This window comes from Phyllobates terribilis, unplaced genomic scaffold, assembly GCF_046119375.1.
Source record: "Phyllobates terribilis strain yellow unplaced genomic scaffold, ASM4611937v1 Scaffold_4__5_contigs__length_816908805, whole genome shotgun sequence".
NCBI lineage: Eukaryota > Metazoa > Chordata > Amphibia > Anura > Dendrobatidae > Phyllobates > Phyllobates terribilis.
The window spans coordinates 714432361-714450527 of NW_027362764.1; the positions used below are offsets into that span (position 1 = coordinate 714432361).

The 18167-nt window shown below is 41.3% G+C and overlaps 2 long non-coding RNA genes across 2 annotated transcripts in view; one reads left to right on the plus strand and one right to left on the minus strand.

The window, feature by feature from the left end:
* LOC141265955 (uncharacterized) overlaps positions 1 to 17075 on the plus strand; it is a 23170-nt gene extending 6095 nt beyond the window's left edge. The window contains exons 2-4 of the long non-coding RNA XR_012320174.1: positions 13163 to 13234; positions 13550 to 13724; positions 16213 to 17075. This is a non-coding gene — a long non-coding RNA (uncharacterized lncRNA). The remainder of the gene's footprint in view (positions 1 to 13162; positions 13235 to 13549; positions 13725 to 16212) is intronic.
* LOC141265956 (uncharacterized) overlaps positions 748 to 18167 on the minus strand; it is an 86563-nt gene continuing 69143 nt past the window's right edge. The window contains exons 2-3 of the long non-coding RNA XR_012320175.1: positions 9005 to 9094; positions 748 to 1590 (exon numbers count right to left, since the gene is read on the minus strand). This is a non-coding gene — a long non-coding RNA (uncharacterized lncRNA). The remainder of the gene's footprint in view (positions 1591 to 9004; positions 9095 to 18167) is intronic.

An 18167-nucleotide genomic window follows, 5' to 3' on the forward strand; every position in this document is an offset into this window, starting at 1 on the left:
TTCCTCCCACACTCCAAAGACATACTGATAGGGGATTTAGATTGTGAGCTCCAATGGGGACAGCGATGATAATGTCTGTAAAGCGCTGTGGAATTAATGATGCTATATAAGTAAGTAAAATAAATAAAAAATACATCATTTTTTTTATTATTATATACATTTTAAGTGCAGAGTAAAAGCTTTTTTGTACTATAAAAAAAGCATTAAAAACTCTGCTTCATATCTTCCTCAAAACCGCATCAAATAAGAGGGAAAACGTGTAAAAGAAACACAGCAAACGTACAATAAACAGAGAAGATTGTTGTTGCGTTGTGTGGTGCAGACACCTGCAGAAAAAAAACTCAGCATTCACGCTATGTGTGAACAAGGCCTCAGCGTTACATTTTTGATGGATTTAATGGAGAAAAAAACAATCACGCCATTAACTGATCACTGCAAATAATCTGATCTCTGTATTGTACGGGTTGTTGTGATTACAGAGACACCAAATATGTCTGTTATTGATGATTTGTGATGTTTATTTAAAAAAATCTAATTAAAATGTCAGTAATTTTATAGGAAGAAAAAAAAATCTCTGACTTTTATTTTACTCCTAGAATACAGACATGTATATAGAGATGTAGCTTCATGTACCAGTACAATGTGCCTGTAAAGAAGAAGAAGACAATGCACAGTCTAGTAAAGATATAAGAGATAGAAGTACAAATCAGCATAAGATTGGACCGATTTGTATGGACGTCTGAATGCGCTGAAATACACATAGTCACTGTAGGAGATGAGACATCGCAGATACAGAGTGAGTGAAAGTTGGGACGAATCGGGGCTGTTCCACTAGATCTGGGACTGTCTGGAGATACAGAGATGGGCAAAAAAAATGCAATTTCGTCATTTGTTTTTTGGGTTTTGTTTTTTGGTGTTCATTGTATGGTAAAAATGACCTGGAAACGCGATTCTCTAGATCAGTACAATTACGGCCCAATTGTGAAAATTATTTTTCAGCCAAGAATACATGCATTTAACCCTCAACTGGTGAGGTGGGGGTTGCCACACCCCAGGGAATTTTTGTTCGGCTGCCATTCATTGAAAAATGCTGGTATGAGGATACGTGTTTCACTAGCTTCCATCCGTTTGTGGGTGTCAAAAATTTGTTATACTCATGTGTAATCAATCACCAATAAGAAAATGATTAAAACAAACATGATCTTTGCATTTGCTGTAAAAATAAGAGATTTTTAAACACTGGGGTATAAGAAACCCCACATCACCAGTTGCGTGACAAAAACCCCACCTTACCAGTGCATTTAAGTCAGTATTTTCTCTCAGGAGTGGGAACCAAAACCAGGAGTGGGTGATAAATGCAGAATTGGTGACTTGTTTCTATTATACCTTTTCTCTGATTGTTCCTCATCTGGTTTTGGCTCCCACTCCTGAGAAAAAATACTGACCGAATACTGATAGTGGGGCCGTGGCCTAAAATTCACTCCGGTCTACAACGTTGTACAGCCATTGTATGTACTTTGCATTGTGCTTCCTTATGGTTGGGCATGGGTAGTCCTGGGTACATGCCGTTTCATACCCATGCGTTTGGAGCTGCAAAAGAAAAAAAGAACAGTGTTCACATGTAAATCCATACGACCCAAATTTTTAAAAACTATGAGTGCTCTAGATAAAGCATATATTTTTAATAAATATCAATATTTAGAAAAATGTTTAATATGTAAATGTGTAATATTTATTTTATTACATTTGTCAGAGAACCCCACACTGCTTTAAGAATTTGTCGTGTCTTTCTGCACCACATTGTACATCGAAACTAGGCAGCCCAATGCCAGTGTTGATGAATCTGGGCCTTTAAGGCTATGTGCACACAGGGTCTATTAGGCGCCGGCACACCCACCAAGTTTTTGCAGGCAAAGGCACTTTGCTGGCGATTTTGCCGTCGCTCTTGTGCCGTTGCTGGTACTGTGTACTGTGTAGTATAGGGTTTCCAATCCCTGAAATGGTTAAAAGAAGTGATATAAGCAAGTGTACAGCAATGTTATTTTCATGGGGTGCCTGAAAAAGACGTCCAGTGCACATAGCTTATGGCCCCCTTCACATGTCAGTGTCTCCAGTATGTGTGGTGGCAGTTTTCACACGTACCAGAGACACTAACACGTAGATCCATTATAATTTATGGGATTGCGCATGTCCGTGTGTCCATAGAAACATAGAAAGTTGAAGTTGGAGGGGACCTCCAGGGTCATCGCGGCCAACCCCCTGCTCAATGCAGGATTAACTAAACCATCTCAGACAGATCTCTGTCCAGCTTCTGTTTGAAGACTTCCATTGAAGGAGAACTCACCACTTCTCGTGGCCGCCTGTACCACTCATTGATCACCCTCACTGTCAAAAAGTGTTTTCTAATATCCAATCTGTATCTTCTCTCATTCAGTTTCATCCCATTGCTTCTAGTCTTTCTTTGTGCAAATAAGAATAAAGCTGATCCCTGTACACTGTGACAGCCCTGAGATATTTGTAGACAGCTATTAAGTCTCCTCTCAGTCTTCTCTTTTGCAAGCTAAACATTCCCAAATCCTCTAACCGTTCCTCATAGGACATTATTTGTAGACCACTCACTATCCTGGTCGCTCTTCTCTGAACTTTCGCCAGTTTTATCTTTTTTAAAATGTGGTACCCAGAACTGGACTCAGTATTCCTGACGAGGTCTGACCAATGAGCAATAGAGGGGGAATAATTATTTCACGTGATCTAGACTCTATGCTTCTCTTAATACATCCCAGAATTGTGTTTGCCTTTTTTGCTGCTGCATCACACTGTTGACTCATGTGCAGTCTGTGTTCTATTAGTATTCCCAATTCTTTTTTCACATGTGCTGTTGCTTAGCCCTATTCCTCCCATTATGTATATGTTTTTTTCATTTTTCTTGTGCAGATGTAGGACTTTGCATTTCTCCCTGTTAAAATCCATTCTGATAGTTTCTGCCCACAGATCCAGTTTGTGTAGATCTTTTTGAATCCTCTCTCTCTTCTCTAGTATTAGCTATCGTTCCTAACTTTGTGTCATCAGCAAATTTAGTCAGTTTACCCTCAATTCCTTCATCAAAATCAGGGATGCCAAACTCAAACACACAGAGGGCCAAAATGAAAAACTTGAGCAAAGTCTGGGGCCATCCAGTATACAGTATAATGGGCCCCACACAGTCCTCCATACAGAATAATAGGCTCCACATTGTCCTCCATACAGAATAATGACCCCACATAGTCCTCCATACAGTATAATGGGCCCCACATAGTCCTCCATACAGAATAATGGGCCCCACATAGTCCTCCATACAGAATAATGGGCCCCACATAGTCCTCCATACAGAATAATGGGCCCCACATTGTCCTCCATACAGAATAATGGGCCCCACATTGTCCTCCATACAGAATAATGGGCCCCACATTGTCTTCCATACGGAATAATGGGCCCCACATTGTCTTCAATACAGAATAATGGGCCCCACATTGTCCTCAATACAGAATAATGGGCCCCACATAGTCCTCCATACAGAATAATGGGCCCCACATAGTCCTCCATACAGAATATTGCCCCCACATAGGGGTGGTGGTTCTGGTGTCGTGGGCCAAATAAAACCACCCTGTGGGCCAGATTTTGCCCACGGGCCAGAGTTTGACACGTATGATCTAAATCATTGCTAAGGATGTTGAACAACACAGGGCCTAGGACAGAGCCTTGTGGTACCCCACTTGAGACATTCTTCCAACTGGATGTGCAACCATTTATGACCACTCTTTGGGTCTGATCACTAAGCCATTTATGAATCCAAATAACAGTTGCCTTGTCCATTCCATAATTGGTCATTTCTTTCAATAAGGATGGTATGAGATACTTTGTCAAGTTCTTTGCTGAAGTCAAGATATACTATATCTACTGAATTTCCCTGATCCACCCAGTCAGTGATTCTATCATAGAAGAAAATTAAGTTAGTCTGACATGACTTATTAGTTACAAACCCATGCTGGCTCTGGTTAATCACTTCTTATTAAGGTACTTGCATACATGTTGTTTAATAATTTGTTCAAAGATCTTTCCTGGTATAGAAGTAAGGCTCACAGGTCTATAGTTCCCTGGATCCAACCTTCTTCCCCTTTTTTGAAGATAGGGACAACATTTGCCCTTCTCCAGTCTTCTGGGACTTCTGTTCTCAAAGAATTTTTAAAGATTATGGAGAGTGGTTCAATAATTTCCTCTGCCATCTCCTTCAGTACCCAAGGATGTAACTTATCTGTACCTGGAGACTTGAATTCATTTATGTTAGCTAAGTGTTCCCTCACTATCTCTCTGTTTATAGATAGTGTGGATTCTTCTATTTCTTCAATAGTACTGTGACGATCAGTTGATGCTACATTTACTTTCTGAGAGAAAACAGATGCAAAATAGGAATTTAAAAGTTTGATCTTCTCAGCATCATTTTTTTACTATTTTACCATTTTCATCCTGTAAAAATCCTATAGCATCTTTGACTTTTCTTTTACTTTTGACATGCCCCCAAAATCTTTTCTTATTGCTCTTGACATCTCTTTCAAGCCTTAATTCATTATCAGCTTTAGCTAATCTGATGCTTGCTCTGCAGGTTCTGCAGACAGCAATATATTCTTCTTTAAATTTGCCTGCCTCTTTCCATTTAATAAACATTTCTTTCTTCCTTATTTGCATGTGTTTAAGTTCTGTGTTCATCCATCCTGGTTTCCTTAAATGCTTCCTATTCTTCCCTCTTTTAGGGATTGTTAACGATTGTGCTTTGATAATCTAATTTTTAAAATGAGTGTCCCACACGTAGAAATGTCCGTTTTTATCCGGGAACACAGATGTCAATACGTCCCACACACGGATGACCTAAAGTGTGGCATCCTTGTGCACCATCCGTGTGACACGAACCGGAATATAATGCAGAATAGAAATGACAGATATTTAGGTGTTAGATGTGCAAAGATAGAGACAGATATGGTGTAGAAGGAAAGATATCTGTGAGATATATAATTAGTGCCGTGCATGTGTAGTTTACTATACTTGTTTTTATCTAATAAATAAATAAAAAAAACAACATAGGGTCGCCTCTATATTTGATAACCAGCTAAGTGAGGCCCGGCGATGATGATGAACGTTGACGTCATTACATGGCGTCTGTGGGAATAGCAGTAACTTCACTGCTATTCACAGTCGCCAGAGCTGGATGCGAGGAACATGGACTACATCGGAGCTTCGTAGGAAAATTTTTACAAATAAATTGGTGAACGAGGGAGTGTCTCTTGTGTTTATTTCTGTCTTTTTATGTTTTTCAAGTATCCATTTCTGAACTACATCGGATTAAGTGGATTAGCGCGAACCTGCATGTTTTTTTTTTTTTTTTAATAAAGTGGTGAACGAGGGATAGTGTGGGGGAGTCTTTATTTAAATAAAGTGGGTTTTTTTTCACGTGTTTTTTTATTTTTGATTACTGGGTTATTAATGGGGCATCTGATAGACACCTCTCCATTACTAACCCCAGGGCTTGATGCCATCTGTGATTTTTCACGAATCACAGCTGCCATAAACCCCCAAAACTATTACCCCAATAGTCACCGCACCAGGGCAATTGGGAGGAGCCAGGTAAAGCACCAGAATTGGCGCATCTAATGGATGTACCACTTCTGGGGTGACTGCGGGCTTGTATTTTTAGGTTGGGAAGGACCCAATAAACAGGGACCCTCCCAACCTGATAATATCAACTCACAGCTGTCTGCTTTACCTTGGCTTGTTATCAAAAATAGGGGGGAACCTACGTCATTTTTTTTCATTTATTAGCTAAATACAAGTACAGTGAACTACACACATGGCAATACTTATATATCTCATCTATCTAAATCTTTGCATATCTTTAGCACCTAAACTTCTGTCATTTCTATTCTGCATTCTATTCTGGTACTTGTCACACGGATGACACACATGTACACACCGGTACTGTTTTTTCAGTACCGGAAATGTCAGGATGTGTAAAGGGGGCCTTAGACTAGTCTAATCAAAGTTAAAAGTTTAATTAATTTGTCAAATTGTTAAAAACCAAAGTGTGGATAGAATCCCAAAATATTAATAAATGACGGGCAACCAAATGTGCCATAAAATGGTACATCACAAGCTGAAAATCAGGTTAAAAAATAATAAATGTGCACCATTGTTCCTATAGACTTGTAAGACAACACATATCATAGCTTTTTTATCAGCACAATGTACCATGAACCACTGTAAATTCCACACCCTAAAAAATAAAAGAAACATAAGTAGAAACATGACGTTACATGTAGAACTTCCAGGAATAACAATCCTTCCATAACTCCATGATACTCCCTGATTACATTAGAGCCTGGCCTTGTGCTGACTTTGTTTGCTGCCAAGTATGTAGGATGGTATGTGTTTGTTCCCGCAGTTGCTAGGTCGCGCACAGGAAATATATGGATGTATTTTAGTTTAATTTTATAACTATATAAAACTTCAAAAATAGAGAAATAGATAGTACAGTCCTCTCTAACCAAATACATAAAGGGGTGTTACAACCCTTTCTGTTAACTATGGAATGGTACATACCTCAGGGTTTCCACACTGTTTCCTGCATCCCATACCGAGTCTCCCACTGCTGTCCTCTCCTTCCCTTCTGTCCTGTTCGGTCACTGACTGCTGCAGCTAATCCATGGCCATTGTGGAATTGAATGCCCCAGAGCGCTCAGTCAGTGGGACGAAGGAGTGGCGGAGAAACCAGTGGTGTGTATATGACTTTTTTTAATATTTTTTTTTATTTATGGCACACTTAACCCATATGGTCATTGAAACAGAGGGTTGTAAAGCCCTTTTATGTATTTCGGTAAGCTTAGAGAGGCCTTGGCTGTCTAATTCTATTGTTTTTAAAGTTTTATATAGATTTAAATTGGGTATAAAATGCATCAACAGAGAGGTAAAGGTAGGCTGGGGCTGCACTCACTCCATGGAGCGTCCATCGCCCCTCCAGGATCAAATTGTTATCAGATGGCGGTACTGCAGTTACTACAGTTTCTTGCATCGCCGCCCCCCTCTGAAGGTGCCCTGGATCCTGGGTGAAGGACACTATGACAGATGAGAGTGCAGTGCTGACACTCTGCTTCTGTCTCTGCCGCCATAGCTTCTAAGTGAAAGAAGACGTCAGGGGGTGAAGATAGAAGCAGTGAGTGACAATAGCACCGCCCCACAGCTTCTAGCATCGCCCTCAAACGAATCGTCCACAGGGGGCGGCGCTGATGCCACCCCTTCTATCTTTGCCCCTTGACGACGTCTTCTTTCAGTTATTGCGGCAGTGGAGATAAAAGCAGAGTGCTGGTGCTGCACTCACATCTCCCACAGCATCCATCACCCAGGACGTCTTCAGAGGGTGGCGATGAAAGAAACTAGTAAGTAACTGCAGCACTGCCCACTGTGACATTCTGTTCCAGGAGGGGCGATGGACGCTGGGCTGAATGAGTGCAGCCCCAGCCTCCCGTGATGTCATGTTTGAGACTCCTTTCAAACGAAACGTGACAGGGAGTATAGTAAAAAGAATCATATTTAGGGGTTAACTAGATAGGGAAAAGTGTAGGGTGTTGTGCAGTAAAGAAAATTACAAAGTGGTTAGGGTGTAAGGATAGATATTTAGAAAATACATGTTAGGTGCTGGACCACCCCTTTTAAATTAGTAATTTATGCCACTTACTACCTCGCATTTGAATGGTGCCCTGATCCTCAGATACAAGCCCCAGGTTAGGGCAGGTCCTCTTTTGGTTTGTGTTGGACACAGGACAGCACAGACAGTAAGCCACTTTTATCGTGAAAGCTGTTATATGGACAGAGAAGGGGCTCGGGCTTCTATAATTACTGTTATTTCAACAAACTTTGCAGAAATCAATAGCACAAGTGACTATAAGCTACTCTATAACTTATCAGAGAAATACTTTTTCTCCACTTATGAGCTAATTCCTCCTCTGCCTCCTGAACTCATCATTCACTCTAGAAAAAAGAGCTAAAATCCATATTCGTCAAGGCAAGAAAGACTGCTAGCACAGTGAGGAGTCAGGTTACACTTCCAATTATACTCTACGGAGGGGACCCGAGCTGCCCCCAGGAATTTCAGGACCCCATACTGGCAACATTTTCGGGCCCCCTTGATACTCCGCCTAGGCTCCAACACAGCTCCGCCTCCACCCTAGTTCTGCCCCCACGACAAGGTAGACACTACTCTTTTTAGGTATATTTTTATTTATTTTTCTTTAAAGGAATATGTCACATACATTTTTTTAAAATTACCAATAATATCACATACAAGGAACAAATACCATCACACCATAACCAGACTACGTATTACCACCACATAGTGACCGAATAATACCACATACAAGGAACAAATACCGCCACTCCATGACTAGACCACATATTACCACCACATAGTGACTGAATGATACCACATACAAGGAACAAATACAGCCACACCATGACTAAATCACATATTACCACCACGTTGTGACTGAATAATACTACATACGAGGAACAAATACCATCACACTATGATGGACCACATATTACCACCACATAGTGACCGAATACTACAATACTAATCATTAATAAAAAAACGCAATACTAATATTGCCATAAGTTCCATTATTCACAGGAGCTCTGTACATAGTAATATAGTGTACTAGTGACATTATACACAGGAGCTTTGTATATAGTGTCAGTGTACAGGTAATACAGTGATCACCAGTGTCATTATACATAGGAGCTCTGTATATGGTGTATAGTGTACAGGTAATACAGTGATCACCAGTGACATTACACACAGGCGCTCTGTACATAGTATATCGTGTGTAGTGTCTTCTAATTTTAGCTCCCACTACTGAGAAAAAATGCTGACCAAATACTGATAGTGGGGTCAGTGGAGCCGTGGCCTTACACACTGACTCACCAGTGACGTCTCTAGTTGAAGTCCTTCATCTTCGCTTTTCTCCTTCATCGAGCACCGACCACCATCATTTCTTCCAGCCAGGACTCGTGTCTGCATAAAATAACACACCGTTATCTAGAGCACATTCCCCAACTTCTACACTACACAGCTGAATACAGACGTGCATCCACCATTAATATATAATTAGTTATTAGGCAACCCACCATTCCAAATATAAATTGTACTCCACCAGTGCTCCCCCACTAACTATAAATAGCCACTTTCCCCACTTAATAAATATATAAATTAATTAGCACCTGTACTTTTTCCCCAGTTCATTACCAGTCACACTCCGTCATCCTCAATGCCCTCCACTCTGTACCTTGCGCTCCCCCGATTCATTATATTTACATGCCCCCTCCGCCGCAATTCATTATGTCATGTCCTCTCTCTCCCCCACCTTGTATTTATCATCATTTACTCCCCCCACTCCCAATTCATCATGTGCTCTCCCCACTCCCAACTCCCAGTTCATCATGTGCTCTCCCCACTCCCAATTCATCATGTGCTCTCCGCACCCCCACTCCCAATTCATCATGTGCTCGCTTCATCCCCCCAAGACCATTTAATTAATTCTATTAAAAAAAAAAAGTTTTCATACTTACCTCTCATACGATCCCCTGCAGCTCCAATTCTGAACTGGCATCCTGGCGCTGGTATATGACGGCCGTACACGATGACATCATTGTGTACCCGCCATCACCAGCGTGTCACTGAAGGGGAGAACGGACTCCCTTGGAGCTCTCATGGCCGTTCAGTTTTTACGGCCGTGAGAGCTCCAAGGCTCCCTGCACAAAGGGCATGTACGCCAAAAGCAGCAGAGCGCCGGCACGTGAGACCCCGGGACCCGGTGAGCATAAGCACAAGAGGGGGGGGCGGGCCCCTCCTCTTTGCTTCTGGTCACCGGGCCCCATACAGCAGTAAGGGCAGTAATACCCTGATGGCGGCCCTGGATGGACTAGTGAGCAAAATGAGACAACAAGCAGATGACCTTCCCCACCATTACGGAAGATCAACTTTCCGCTTTACTCTCCAAATCACACCTCACCACCTGTAAACTTGACCCAATCCTGTCGCCCCTCATCCCAAACCTTACCACTATCTTCATCACACCACTAGCCCACCTCTTCAACCTGTCACTAACAACTGGTGTCTTCCCCTCATGCTTCAAACATGCCTCAATCACACCAATCCTCAAAAAGCCCTCCCTTGACCCATCCTCTGTGTCTAGCTATCGACCCATATCACTTCTCCCCTATGCCTCAAAACTACTGGAACAACACGTCTATTCTAAGCTGTCCTCCCACCTCTCCTCCTGCTCCCTCTTCGACCTCCTACAATCTGGTTTCCGACCGCACCATTCTACTGAAACTGCACTGACTAAAGTCACCAACAACCTACTAACCGCCAAATCTAAGCGACACTACTCTGTCCTCCTCCTAGACCTGTCATCTGCCGTCGACACAGTGGACCATTCCCTCTTACTACAAACTCTCTCATCTCTCGGCATCACAGACTTGGCCCTATCTTGGATCTCCTCATACCTAACAGACAGGACATTCAGTTTCTCTCTCTCACAGACCACCTCCTCATCTCGCCCTCTACCTGTCGGTGTCCCCCAAGGTTCAGTTCTAGGACCCCTGCTCTTCTGCATCTACACCTTAGGCCTAGGAAAGCTCATAGAGTCAAATGGCTTTCATTATCACCTCTCTGCTGATGACACACAGATCTACCTCTCTGGACCCGATATCACCTCCTTACTAACCAAAATCCCACAATGTCAGTCCGCCATTTCATCCTTCTTCTCTGCTAGATTTCTAAAACTTAACATGGACAAAACAAAATTCATCATCTTTCCGCCATCTCATTCAACACCCCCCAACTGACCTATCTATCAACGTCAATGGCTGCCCACTCTCCCCAGTCCCTCAGGCTCGCTGCCTTGGGGTAACCCTGGACTCTGAACTCTCCTTCAAACCAAATATCCAAGCCCTTTCCACTTCCTGCCCACTCCAACTCAAAATATCTCCCGGATCCGCACATTCCTCAACCATGAATCTGCAAAAACACTAGTGCACGCCCTCATCATCTCCCGCCTTGACTACTGCAACCTCCTGCTCTGTGGCCTCCCTTCCAACACTCTCGCACCCCTCCAATCCATCCTAAACTCTGCTGCCCGACTAATCCACCTGTCCCCCCGCTATTCCCCGGCCTCTCCTCTCTGTCAATCTCTTCACTGGCTCCCCATTGCCAAGAGACTCCAGTTCAAAACCCTAACCATGACATACAAAGCCATTCACAACCTGTCTCCTCCATATATCTCTGACCTAGTCTCCCGCTACATACCCGCACGCAACCTCCGATCCTCACAAGATCTCCTTCTCTACTCCCCTCTAATTTGCTCCTCCCACAATCGCATACAAGATTTCTCCCGTGCTTCCCCCCTACTCTGGAACTCTCTACCCCAACACATCAGACTCTCGTCGACCGTGGAAACCTTCAAAAAGAGCCTGAAGACCCACCTCTTCCAACAAGCCTACAACCTGCAGTAACCACCGCTCCACCATACCACTGCATGACCAGCTCTACCCCCACCCACTGTATCCTCACCCATCCCTTGTAGATTGTGAGCCCTCGCGGGCAGGTTCGTCGCTCCTCCTGTACCAGTCGCCGTCACATTGTGTTCAAGATTATTGTAATTGTTCTTGTATGTATACCCCTTTTTCACATGTAAAGTGCCATGGAATAAATGGCGCTATAATAATAAATAAATAAATAATAATAATAATGTGCTGCAGTTAGTGAATGATTTGGCTTATCCCAGAGCTGGATTCACTGCCATATAGCTCAGTACTACTTTATAATGCTCTCTATACTGCTGCACCAACTTCTGAACATGTGCTATATAGAGAAGGAATCCTTTTTGTTTCTGTGTTTGGGAGACACATCAGAGAGTTTCCTCCCCACTGGTTCAGAGAGGCTTCAATATTTGAGATGGGGGAAAGCTGGGAAAAAAATTCAGGATACTTCATATACATATTCAACATCTTATTCTGAAATGTTAATAGAAATGACAGGAATGCTTTAACTGAAAATTTGAGCACCTGTCAGTCAGCAGCGCTCACTTGGACCGCGGTTTTTCCTATTATCTTCTTAATAAAGATGGAGGCAGTCAAGAAGCGAGGAGCGGCATCGGTGGGGAGAAGCGATGAGGAGCCGTTCTGCACTGATGCAACCATTAATGCACTTGTAAACCTAATTTGCATATTGATAAATACAGAATTTTTTGCACAGCAGAGGACGCAGTCCCAGCCATCCCACCTAACGTTTTACAGTGCCCTATCCAGCACTACCTATGCTTGCGCAGTGGTAATGTACTGGGTAGTGTTACTCACAGGTTGCCTTTACGGATGCGTTTTAATAAATACATATTAGCTCCTGGAAGTGAGAGCACAATGTAGTATCTTATGAGCACATTGCAAATTTTATGCTATTTTTCATGACATTTTCTGTAGTTCAAAAAAAGTCTTCTTTATAAAGGTCACATGAAATCGCATGTACGAAAATGCAACTGTTTAGTCACTCTGGAGCCATGGCCTACAGAAGGGAAGATGGATCGACTTGTCTAATCCTCCTCAATGTCTGACGTCGTGGACTACAATATCTTGCTGCTCACATAGATGTATGAATATCAGCTGATTCTGCTGAAATGAATTGTAAATGCTAAAACGCATAGGAACATATATCAAACCACCGCCCCCGCAGAGTTACCAAGCTCTTCAGGGCTGGATTTCATTATATTGTATCATACTGTAATACAGTACTTGATACTTTGCACTGTGTGAGCTGATCTTGTATATTGCAAATATATATCTGCTGTCACCCATACAAATCTACATGTACTTTATGTTGGTGAATATTAATTTTCCTGTAATTAAACCTGCCCTTCCACGCCAAGCTATGTAGGTCAGAACAGTTTACAAGTAAATGGAGATTAACTGCAGGGTAAGATCACAAGCTGTGTCATTTTTAATTTCTTAATGATGTGTTACTAATAAGTCATGGTTACATGCATAACACGGTGTTGTTCACTTATTGTATTTTGATGTCCCCTTAAAGGTATAGAACCCTCCTTCTTCGTCTAGATCTGTCGTGGCATTGTTAAAGGAGTCGTCCGACCTTGGGGTACAGGTCTGTAGTCACTTTATATGACTGCTGATTTGTGAATCCACACAGTGCAACTGTCAGGATTCTTCGGTGCCGGTGCCCATGTGACTGCAAGTATGCGATCACATGCCGACTAAACGTGCACAGCCTCTATCAATACCAGTGAATTGAACAAGGCTGGACACGTCTAGTTGGAATGTGGCCTGAAGTATGCAAATCGCCCCGTGACTGAAACCTCCTGGCAACTGAGAATGCTATAAGGATTCAGAAGTCTGCAGTCACATGACTGTTTCCGTGAATACCTCCACATATTGAAATAATTCTTATCTTTTTTTGTAGCTTCTTGCAGCTGGGATTCAAGCTCAAAACTGCACAAATTGTACTATTCAAACTGTAGTATGGAAGTCAGAAACTCTATCAGTGAGCCACAGGCTGCACTGTTTTGGAGGAAATCGATCTTTGATTTTTTTCAGCAGTAATATACTGTATATCTCCTGATGCCAGTACTTTATAGGTAAAAAAAACATTAAAAGATTTAATTGTTTTTGCCATTTTTTGGTAGAAAAAAAGTGTCATTTTTAATCATGTATGGAATATGTGTAATGTGGAAAGCATGTGTGTAGGTATTTCATATATGTGCATATGTATACACAAGAGGGGCATGATGGGGGGTGGTCTCAGACAAACATTCTGCATCGGGGCATTTCGCTGTCAATGTCAGCCCCTGCTTTAGTTTTTTAATTTTAATATTGATACTGCATCTCTTTTAGGGTATATTTAACAGAGGTTTTTTTTGGAGGTGGAAAAATCAAATATGATTTTCAAAACTTGGATATCACACCAATGGCATCCTGGTTGCATCTGTATGCTGTCCTTTTTTGCTGATAGGAGAAGCTTGTGAAGCTTCCATCATTTTTTTTTTTTTTATGAAAAAAACTGAGGAAAATCTGATGGTAAAGACTGACACATGGACAAAACACTGATGATAATCTGATCCTGCACACTGACTATCTGATCAGTCCTTATTCATGTACAAGAAAAAAACTGACGTCCGAATGAGGTCATGGAAAAATAAGCAAAATGTCTATTCTTGCGGCATTTCTGTCTGGAAAAAAAGCTACAAAAAAAAAACCAAAAAGGAGAAAAAAACTTTGCTTCTTTGACATGGTTTTTTAAACCAGGATTTAGGAGCAGATTCTTCTCCAAAATCCATGTCTGAAACCTCTTGAAATACTCTTTGAATGTGGTGACTGTAACATCTGGTACATCTACATTTACACCCCTGAAGGTTAGATATAAATCTGTCTGCATATTTTTAAAATAATTATAAAACCATGTATCATTTCCTTTACCCTTCACAAATACTTGCAACTTTGTGTTGGTGTATCACATAAAATCCAGTAAAATACATTTACTTTTTATGGGTGTAACGTGAAAAAAATCTGAAAAAGTTCATAGGGTATGAATACTTTTTCAAAGCTCTGTGTTTAATATGTACTCTATAGATACCTGAAATAACTGACTTCCATTTCTACCCTTTTTGTGTTAGAAATATAAACAGCTGATTTGTATGGCTTTTGATAAGTTTTTATAGATTATGTAATTGACTGCACAAATGTATAACCCAAAAAACTTTTAGGGTGAATTGAAAAGTTGATGATTTTGCTGTAGAAAGTTCTGCAACTGTCCCATTCATATGAAGCAACCCTATTCCGATGAATGGAGGTGATTTTTGGTAGCAGAAATGTCTGCAAGTAAATCTGTATTGTACAAATTCACCCATAATACTATTACTGGGGGCTTCATAGTCATCAAAAGTAGTTATGAAAGGTTCTTAAAACCATGCAGGGACTACAATGTAAAGGGGGCCCATGCTTCCTCAGGTCCACTCCTCAAACGCTGGTGCTGAAGCTTGTAATACCGATACAGGTTGACCGGGTGTCCTAATATCGATACAGGTTGACCGGGTGTCCTAATATCGATACAGGTTGACTGGGTGTCCTAATATCGATACAGGTTGACTGGGTGTCCTAATATCGATACAGGTTGACCGGGTGTCCTAATATCGATACAGGCTGACTGGGTGTCCTAATATCAATACAGGCTGACTGGGTGTCCTTGGCTCTATCACCTTTTCTTTGCCCACAACTTCCTTTCCCAGCCGCATCCTCTCTTGATGCTATGAGCTGCACCAACAAAGGCTTGAAGCACCTCAATATCAGTCATGATTTGGAGGTTTACTGTAAAGAAAGGAAAAAGAGAGTTAAAACTGGTAAAAAAATTGCTAGAAATGTGAAAAAGGAGCAATCAGCTCACCTGTCCGAGTGCTCGACAAAATACTCCGGAAATAGCAACAGTCCAAACGATAGCCGGCACTCACATCTTATTAAAATAATTGCTTTATTCATCCAGTAGTATAAATTGAAAAAAAATGGTTGAATACAACAGTACAAAAATTAAAAAGGCAGAAAAGAAATATCCGCTGCGCTCCCAGGCAACAGGTTTCAGATCTATATGGTCCTTTGTCAAGCCTGACTTGACAAAGGAGCATGTAGGTCTGAAACATGTTGCCTGGGAGCGCAGCGGATATTTCTTTTCTGCCTTTTTAATTTTATACTACTTTTATAGTAGCCTTTTATACTACTGGATCAATAAAGCAATTATTTTAAGAAGATGGGAATGCTGGCTATCGTTTGGACTGTTGCTAATATAATGTACTCACACCAACCTGACTTTTTTTTTTTTTCTGAACAACTTATCCAAAAAAAACACAGCCAGACATTTTTCAACGGACACTTAAGAAAACCATGATGAATCAATAAAGATTTTATGTAACATGTCTACAGCCCAGAATAATGGCATAAGCAGCATTCACCATAACCTTTAACAGAATGGTAATTACAGTCATAACTGCAATCTCCTACAGCTTCAAAATAATTACACTTGCATCAAATTTTTTTCAAGGACAGGGTAAACCAAAAGTGCCCTTTTTTTTTTTACAGATTGTTCAAGATTTTCTGAATGTTTTCCATCTGTTCTAACCCTGTGGCTCAAGCACTGGCCTCTCCGTTGGTCTTCGTCAGGACAGGAAGTGACAACATCCTAATATTATCCTTAGGCTGCTGAGAACTGTGATTGTCTGCAGCGGTCAGGTGACTGGAACGGGACATCATGAGTGGCAAATCCAATGGCGTTCTGTTCCGATTACCTGATAGTCTCTGTATTAATTTGGTTGACTGTGACTAGGCACTATTGAACAACCAATTACGTTGCTATTTTGCCTCTAAAAGCGTTACTTTTGAATTTTCTCTTAGAATGGAGCTATAGAGAGATATAGTATAGTCACATACACGTCGATTGTCCGAAAATCAGAGTTAGTTTGAAGCCATAATCTGCCCCTGTGCACTAGGCCTCATCTTTGGAGCCTACATTATAGATTTTGAATGAATGAATGCAGCGCATATTTGTGTTTTGCACTGTGACTAGGACGACAAAATATGAGTTAGTGATGTCCCATATGAATCTGAGATCTTAATGGCAGTGTGAGTCATATCACAAGCTGGAGCCTGAACAAGGGGCCGATCCCTTTTTCCACGACTATGAAATGCTTTCAATTGCGACATAGTGAACATTTAGCCTTATTTAAAGCTGGAATGTAAAGCTTTACCTATATACCTTCACTTCACTATGTTTCCCTCTTGTTACTTTTAGATCAGACGCTGGCATCACACATGGGATAGGTTCACAGGACCGTATAAAAAATTATCCGTGTTTCATCCAGACTATTTTTTTTTCTCATTTGTTTTTATGCATTAACAGTTACTAACACTGTACAAGACCAAATAAAGTTTCCTATGTTAAAGAATTGCGATGTATGTGTAAAAATCGGATGCTATACGGTGGCTCCATATGGAATCAGATTTTTTTTTTTGCACACCCATAGAATTGAATGGGCGAGTCCCATCCAATACACAGAAGAAACTAGTGCACGCTGCAATTTTTTTTTTCATGCGCCGATTCGGTTTGTCAAAAATGTGCTGTCCATTTGTTTACCGAAATTATGAACCCACCCATGAACTGATCTCGTAGTGGAGACCAGCAGCACGTCCTGTTTTGTATGGAAACATAATCGTGTGGTCTATGACATACGTGAGGCATGTACATTATGCCCTAATTTTATTCTTGGCATGTTTTAGACCCCCATTCCTAGGAGCGTTACTTCTGTGTAGAGGGTTTGGTTTGGATGATGTTGGGTATAGAGATAAGCGAATCAATTTGTAACTATTTAAATTCATCACGTATGTACCAAAATTGTCAGATTCTTAAGAATCTGAAATTTTTAGAATTTAATTTGCACAAATCGATCAAAATCGCGTCATGCCGCACAACATTTTGCTGGATTATTTTTAAGGGCTAAAGTTTAAGAACACATCATGCTCACCTGTCCAATGCCCACACCTTACGACTTACTCTACCGCAACTCAGCAGTCCTCAGTGCTGATCTTTAGTTCTTGCGTAGCCCCCCGTGTGACCATGGGGGGGGCCTCAGTGTTTGAAGAGCAGAAAACCTGCATTTAGGTTGAGAGAATGGCGGAGGCAGCGAAAGAAGTCAGGTAACAGCAAAAGACAGGTGAGCATGAAGTGTGTATTTTAGATTTTAATCCCTCCTTCCTCTATTTTCCATACTTTGAGGTCTGAACACACATCACAGCATAATAAACCTCTTTTTACTGCAATCGAGGCACTCCCGATTCGAACTAAATTTTATTTAACCTGAATCAAATTTTCTGACCGATTCAAATTAATCTGCTCAAAATGAATTTTGGCAGATTTGCTCATATCTAGTTGTGTATGAAGACACAAGAGATAAGATAAGGAATGGTGTGCCTCTTTAAATATAATAGAATTTTTTCACTCTTGGTGGAAGATTGTTTCCCCCACTCATGGCTATAGGATG